The sequence below is a fragment of the Lontra canadensis genome, unplaced genomic scaffold (genome assembly GCF_010015895.1).
Source record: "Lontra canadensis isolate GAN:19392208 unplaced genomic scaffold, GSC_riverotter_1.0 scaffold9, whole genome shotgun sequence".
Lineage (NCBI taxonomy): Eukaryota > Metazoa > Chordata > Mammalia > Carnivora > Mustelidae > Lontra > Lontra canadensis.
The window spans coordinates 28,458,836-28,465,939 of NW_022631003.1; positions in this window are offsets into that span (position 1 = coordinate 28,458,836).

Sequence of the window (7,104 nt, forward strand, 5' to 3'; positions counted from 1 at the left end):
AGGATACATTAGGATGTGGAACCGAGTCATTTTTTACTTAAGTTGAGCCAATGTAGGCAAAAATCAGTGGGCTTGATTCCTTTCAGATTTGGTATATTTCAAACATATCTCTGGGCCCAGGAGTTGGATCATGAAATTTTCCTGTCTTCTAGGACTGGGAGTTTAAACTTTTAAACTTTCGGTTTGTGTACCTACTAAATTTTCACAAACTGCATATGCCCTCACATTTTTAAGTTGGTATCTCAAATTTTTAAGCATGTTAAGAGCTTACAAGGTATGTCGTTTCCCATATACTGTAAATGTCAATGAATTAAAAGAAAACTATTTTATCTTTTTAAAAGCATCCCCAATAAAATCTAAATACCAGAGCAATTTGTTATCCATCAGTATCCATTTTTAAAAATACACAAATCGGAGGGATTTCCAGTTATGGCAAAGTGAAGAGTTTGGAGAAATCTCTCCACAACAAGCAGGTACAAAACTGCATAAAACTGTCAAAAACAACCCCCTCTGGGCTGTGCAAATGGAATGAAGGCAGGCAAAATACTGAGAAGCATTTATTACTGAGCTTCAGGTAATATTAGCAGGATATGTGCAGCCTTCTTGCCTGGGAATACTCCCAGCCACGTTTCCATCTGTAGTTTTGCCAGCTTACCAGAAAAAAGGTGGATGCAAAACAAACTAACCAACAGCTTTGCTGCTAGAGGGAGCAAACAATTTCAGATAAGGAGCCACGTCACTGTCTAGTCAAATGAGCTTTTCAAATGCAGTGGAACCTTTTGAGAGTCCAGTGTCCTGTTCCTGTTTGAGGTGAGGTATGGACAGCCAGAAAATCAACAGCATGGTTCTTCAAATAAGAGTGTCAGAAAGGGCTGAGAGAAGCTTTGCTCTTATGCCTGGTAGACTGAGAAACTACACACAAGCAAACAGGAAAAGGCAAGACAGACCTAAGAACTGGCGTCAGTTCTGAACATGCTCCCAAACCTCAAACAGATTGTCTCACAGAAGATGGAAGGTGTATAGTTCAAGGTGGTTAGTCAGTCTCTGCCCTAGTCATTAGCTAACTTCGAAGGTATGCAGCCCCAGAAGCAACCTCTAGGAAATGAAGCCAAAAAATAAAAATAACAGAAAAAGTGAGCAGAGACATCAGAGGTTATATCCTGCAGGGGAGACAGATTCCAAAGTTGAAGGCCAGGCAAGTTACAACAGCAGCTACAAAACCCTCAGAAAAAATTAAATAGAGCTCTTAATTTCTACAATATATCATCATCTGAGATGTCCAGATCTTTTCAACCACGATTTAAGACATGTTCAGGAAAAAAAAGGAAATAACACCAAAAGTGCCCAAATATTGGATTTGTCAGACAAAACCTTCAAAGCAGTGCTTACAAATATGTTCTTAAGAGTTAAAGGAAACTATGACAGTAGCTCAACAAATAGGAAATATTATTAAAGAAGCAGAAGCTGGGAAAGGAATCAAAAGAAAATCTTAGAGTTAAAAAACCCCAATAAATGAAATGGAACAGTCCTGAGATAATCTCAATAGCAGATTCAAGATGATAGAAGGAAGAAAGAATCAGTAAATTTGAAAGTAGATCAATGAGGATTATTCATTCCAATGATCATGTGAAAAAGGATGTTGATGAAAATGAGAGGAGACTTGGGGACTTAATAAACTGACCTGCCAATGTATGTTTCATGGAAATTTCGGAAGGAGAGGAGAAAGAGAAAGGGGCAAGAAAATAATTAAAATTAATGGTTGAATGATGCCCAGATTTGATGAAGAGCATTAATCTACAGATCTATGAACACTGAACTTTAAAAAAAAAAGAGATTCATACCAGATACATATAGTCAAACTGTTGAAAATGTATCTAAAACTTACAGTATAACACCATAGTAATCAAGGCAGTATAATATTGATATATGGACAGATGTATCAATTAAGGAACAAAATGGAGAATGTAAGAAAATCCCCAAACTAAATATTTATGGTGAATTGATTTGTGACAAAGGTGCCACGTAATTTCAATTGGAAAAGGAGAGCATTTACAACAACTGTTGAGACACAATTGGATAACCATATCTTTACCCTCCTTTCAAAAGAATCTAGATCCTTTGCCTTTGGAGACATATTTTGAAAGAAGTTGCTGTGGCCAATGTTGAAGAGATTACTGCCTATGTTCTCCTCTAGGATTCTGATGGATTCCTGCCTCACGTTGAGGTCTTTTATCCATTTCAAGTTTATCTTTGTGTATGGTGTAAGAGAATGGTCGAGTTTCATTCTTCTACACATAGCTGTCCAATTTTCCCAGCACCATTTATTGAAGAGACTGTCTTTTTTCCAATGTGTATTTTTTCCTGCTTTGTTGAAGATTATTTGACCATAGAGTTGAGGGTCCATATCTGGGCTCTCTACTCTGTTCCACTGGTCTATGTGTCTGTTTTTATGCCAGTACCATGCTGTCTTGGTGATCACAGCTTTGTATTAAAGCTTGAAATCAGGCAACGTGATGCCCCCAGCTTTGTTTCTTTTTCAACATTTCCTTAGCAATTTGGGGTCTCTTCTGATTCCATACAAATTTTAGGATTATTTGCTCCAGCTCTTTGAAAAATGCCAGTGGAATTTTGATTGGAATGACATTGAAAGTATAGATTGCCCTAGGCAGTATAGACATTTTAACAATGTTTATTTTTCCAATCATGAGCATGGAATGTTCTTCCATCTTTTTGTGTCTTCCTCAGTTTCTTTCAGGAGTATTCTGTAGTTCCTCAGGTACAGATCCTTTACCTCTTTGATTAGGTTTATTCCCAGGTATCTATGGTTCTTGGTGCTATAGTAAATGGAATCGGTTTGAAATTTCCTTTCTGTATTTTCATTGTTAGTGTATGAAAAAGTAACTTATTTCTGTACATTGATTTCAAAAGCTTCTGCAAAGCAAAGGAAAGAGTCAACAAAACAAAGAGGCAAGCCACGGAATGAAGAATGAATGATATTTGCAAATGACACTACAGACAAAGGGCTAATATCCAGGATCTATAAAGAACTCCTCAAACTCAACACACACAAAGCAGATAATCATGTCAAAAAATGGGCAGAAGATATGAACAGACACTTCTCCAAAGAAGACATACAAATGGCTAACAGACACATAAAAAAATGTTCATCATCACTAGCCATCAGGGAGATTCAAATCAAAACCACATTTAGATATCACCTTAACACCAGTTAGAATGGCCAAAATTAACAAGACAGTGAACAACAAGTGTTGGAGAGGATGTGGAGAAAGGGGAACCCTCTTACACTGCTGGTGGGAATGCAAGCTGGTACAGCCACTTTGGAAAACAGTGTGGAGATTGCTTAAGAAATTGAAAATAGAGCTTCCCTATGATCCTGCAATTGCACTGCTGGGTATTTTCCCCAAAGATACAGATGTAGTGAAAAGAAGGGACATCTGTAGCCCAATGTTCATAGCAGCAATGGCCACAGTCACCAAACTGTGGAAAGAACAAGATGCCTTTCAACGGACAAATGGATAAGGAAGATATGGTCCATATATACTATGGAGTATTATGCCTCCATCAGAAAGGATGAATACCCAACTTTTGTATCAACATGGACGGGACTGGAAGAGATTATGCTGAGTGAAATAAGTCAAGCAGGGAGAACCAATTATCATATGGTTTTCTTATTTGTGGAGCATAAGAAATAACACGGAGAGGGGCACCTCTCTGTGAGTTAAAGCCTCTGCCTTCAGCTCAGGTCATGGTCTCAGGGTCCAGGGATCGAGTCCTGCATGGGGCTTTCTGCTTGGCGGGGTACCTGCTTCCCCCTCTCTCTCTGCCTGCCTCTCTGCCTACTTGTCCCTCTCCTTCTGCCTCTCTCCCCTGCTCAGGCTGTCTCTCTCTCTCTCTCTCTCTCTCTCAAATAAATAAATAAAATCTTTAAAAAAAAGTGTACATTTTTATTCCTACCCAACAATTCCATTCCCAGGTATCTACTGAAGAGAGATGAAAACATGTGTCTACATAAGACTTGCACACAAGTGTTCATAACAACATTATCTGTTGCTCCCAGTAAAAAACTGTAAATGAACCAAATACCCATCAACCAGTGAATGGATTCACAAAATATGGAATATCTATACCATGGAGTATTAGACAGCAATACCAGGGAATGCATCACTGAATATGCAACAGCATGGATGAAACTCAAAAGTATTATGCTAAGTGAAAGAAACCAGCTATGAAAGACACATAATGGATGATTCAAGCTCATATGAAATTACCAGAAAAGAAAAACTATAGAGATAGAAAAGTCAGTTGTTGCAGGAGTTGGGGGAAATGGGACTGGGTATTGATGGCATACCACACACAGGGACTTTTTGGGGGTGATGGAAGTATTTTAAAACTGGATTGTGAAAATGTTTGCAGAATTGTTACAAATTTGCTAAAACTCCTCATACTGTTTATTTAAAATGGAAAAATTTTATGATATGTAAATTATAACCCAATAAAGCTTTAAAGAAGAAATTGGGAGGATGTACAGATGAATAGATGGATGGATTTATGATAAAACAAGTACAATACAATGTTAATGGAGAGTCTTTGTGGTGAGTTTATGGATATTAACTACAAAATTATTTTAAAAACACACAGACTCTTTTCCTTCAACAATTCAAATTTTATATTTTCCCTTTTTCTCCTCAAACTTGTATTTTCATTCCACTTCCACTATAATATTTTATGCTAACATAATACTTCTAAAAATCAAATGGCATTCATTGACTATCGTATTTTTCTACAATATGCATTGTATATACATTTCAAATTTTAAATTAACTATGACTGTAACCCATTAAATATTTAAAATGTTTCTGGATTTGGTTATGAATAAATGTATTTATTATAAACACACTGAGACAATACACCTTCTTCCTGTAATGTTTTTTCCTTAGCTTATTGAAGTGTAACTGACAAATAAAAATTGTTTTTGTATTTGATATATATAACATGATGATGTGTTATATGTATACATTGTGAAATGATTACCACAATCAAGCTAATTAACACATATATCACCTTACACAATTATCATTTTTCCTTTTGAAGTGAGAACATTTAAAATCTACTCTCTCAGCAAATTTCAAGTACACAATACAGTATTCCTAACTATAATCCCCACCCTGTACATTTAGATCTTCCAAACTTAATCATCTTATAACTGGAGGTTTGTACCCTTTGACCCGCCCCCCCAGCCCCATTCTATTCTGCATTTCTATGAGCTTGACTTCTTGAGATTTCACATATTAAGTGAGATCATACAGTGTTTGTCTTTCTGCACAATGTGATATGCTTAGTATGTTTTCTGTCTGTAACAAAATGAATGGCCTGAAAATGTCGTTCATTTTTCGGATTCTCTTCCATGTACCTTTTTTTTTTTTTTTTAAGATTTATTTATTTACTTGTGAGAGAGAGAGCATGAGTGGGAGGGGCAGAGGAAGAGGGAGAGAGAGAATCTTAGGCAAACTCCCTGCTGAGCGCGGAGCCCAACTCAGGGCTGCATCTCATAATCCCAACTCATAACCTGAGCCGAAACCAAGAATCCCGTGCTTAACTGATGACACCACCCTGGCGCCCCTCCTTTTTTGCTTTTTCTCCAGAGAAGGCTAGAATATATTTAAGAGTGGCAGAGCCTTGAGAAAAGAGTGTGAGATGAGCCAGCCCAGAGAAGGCAGCTTTGTTAAGTGGCTTTGAGAACATTTTGCCAAGTGTGTACAGCAGCTCACCAGTTTTCTTGAGTGCCCTGAGGATTCCTCTATATGCTCCATCTACTCCATTAACCTCTCTTATAGCCATCTTAGAAACACACTGTCATTGGCAGTGTGGGGCATGAGTTAGAAAAAATCACCAAATCCTAGCTCAATGCATTTAAAATTTTTTTTTCCCACTAGAGCTTATGGGATAATATAGAACACTTCAGTAGGTTTGAGGGAATAGAATAACAACTTTTTGAACCAAAAATCAGAAATCTATCTACCTCGAATGCTCCTTTATTTCCTCCTCTCCAAATCATCACATAAAACTAGTTCCTATGTAAATACTTTCCCTTTTTACCTAGTAGAATATTTAACTTACATATTTCCTACTCTGAAAATGGTCTTCTAAGGGTTCAGGGATTGCCAAGGACATTTGAGGTCTAGGTTGATGACAAACATTGGATGTCATCACCACTTGGTTTCTCATTTGTTCCCGAATAGGAGTATGGCTCCAGTGGCTGCGCATCCCCCAGGCTAATCGGCACACTGGAGTTGCTGGGTGACTCACAGGGGAGCCGCTGTGTCCCAATAGGCCTCCACACGTTCCACAGACCCTGGCCAGGCAGTGCCGGCTGCCTCTGGAGTAGCTCGGACTGGAAGCCAGGGAGCAGCCTGGCAGCTGCTTGATGAAAGAGCATTGTTCAGTGGAATCAGTGAGAACAGAAATCAACTATAAACTCTGCTTGCTTCCCTGAGGAGGGACAAAGAATGTTCGTGCACAGCAGACCCGTGTGGGGCCCATCTTGCCTAGTTCACAGTTGTCAGGAAAACCTCCTTTGGGCTCATTCTGTGCTAGTGTTGGTCCTTCCCTTAGCAAATTAACCATTTCATACTTCTTCAAGATAACTTTCCTTGTGCTATGAATGCCTGTCTTTCTGGGCATAGTTTTATTCACATATATTTTCATATGACGCTGAGGCATTTAGATAGCCTTTTTTGCTTTTCATTGTGGTTTATGTATGTTTACAGATGTTATAAACCTGTCTGGGGTGCCTGGGTGGCTTATTTGGTTAAGCATCTGACTCCTGGTTTCAGCTCAGGGCATGATCTCAGGTCAGGGGTTGCAAGACCCATGTTGGGCTCTGCTCATGGGGGAGTCTGCTCGAAGATGCTCTCTCTCTGCCCCTCCCTACACCATTGTACATGCAAGCTACAGGGTGTGGGGAGGGGAAGCACAGAGAGAAGGAGAGAATCTTAAGCAGGCTCCATGCCCAGTGCGGAATAAAAGTGGGGCTCAATCTCCTGACCCTGGGATCATGACCTGAGCTGAAATCAAGAGTCCCAC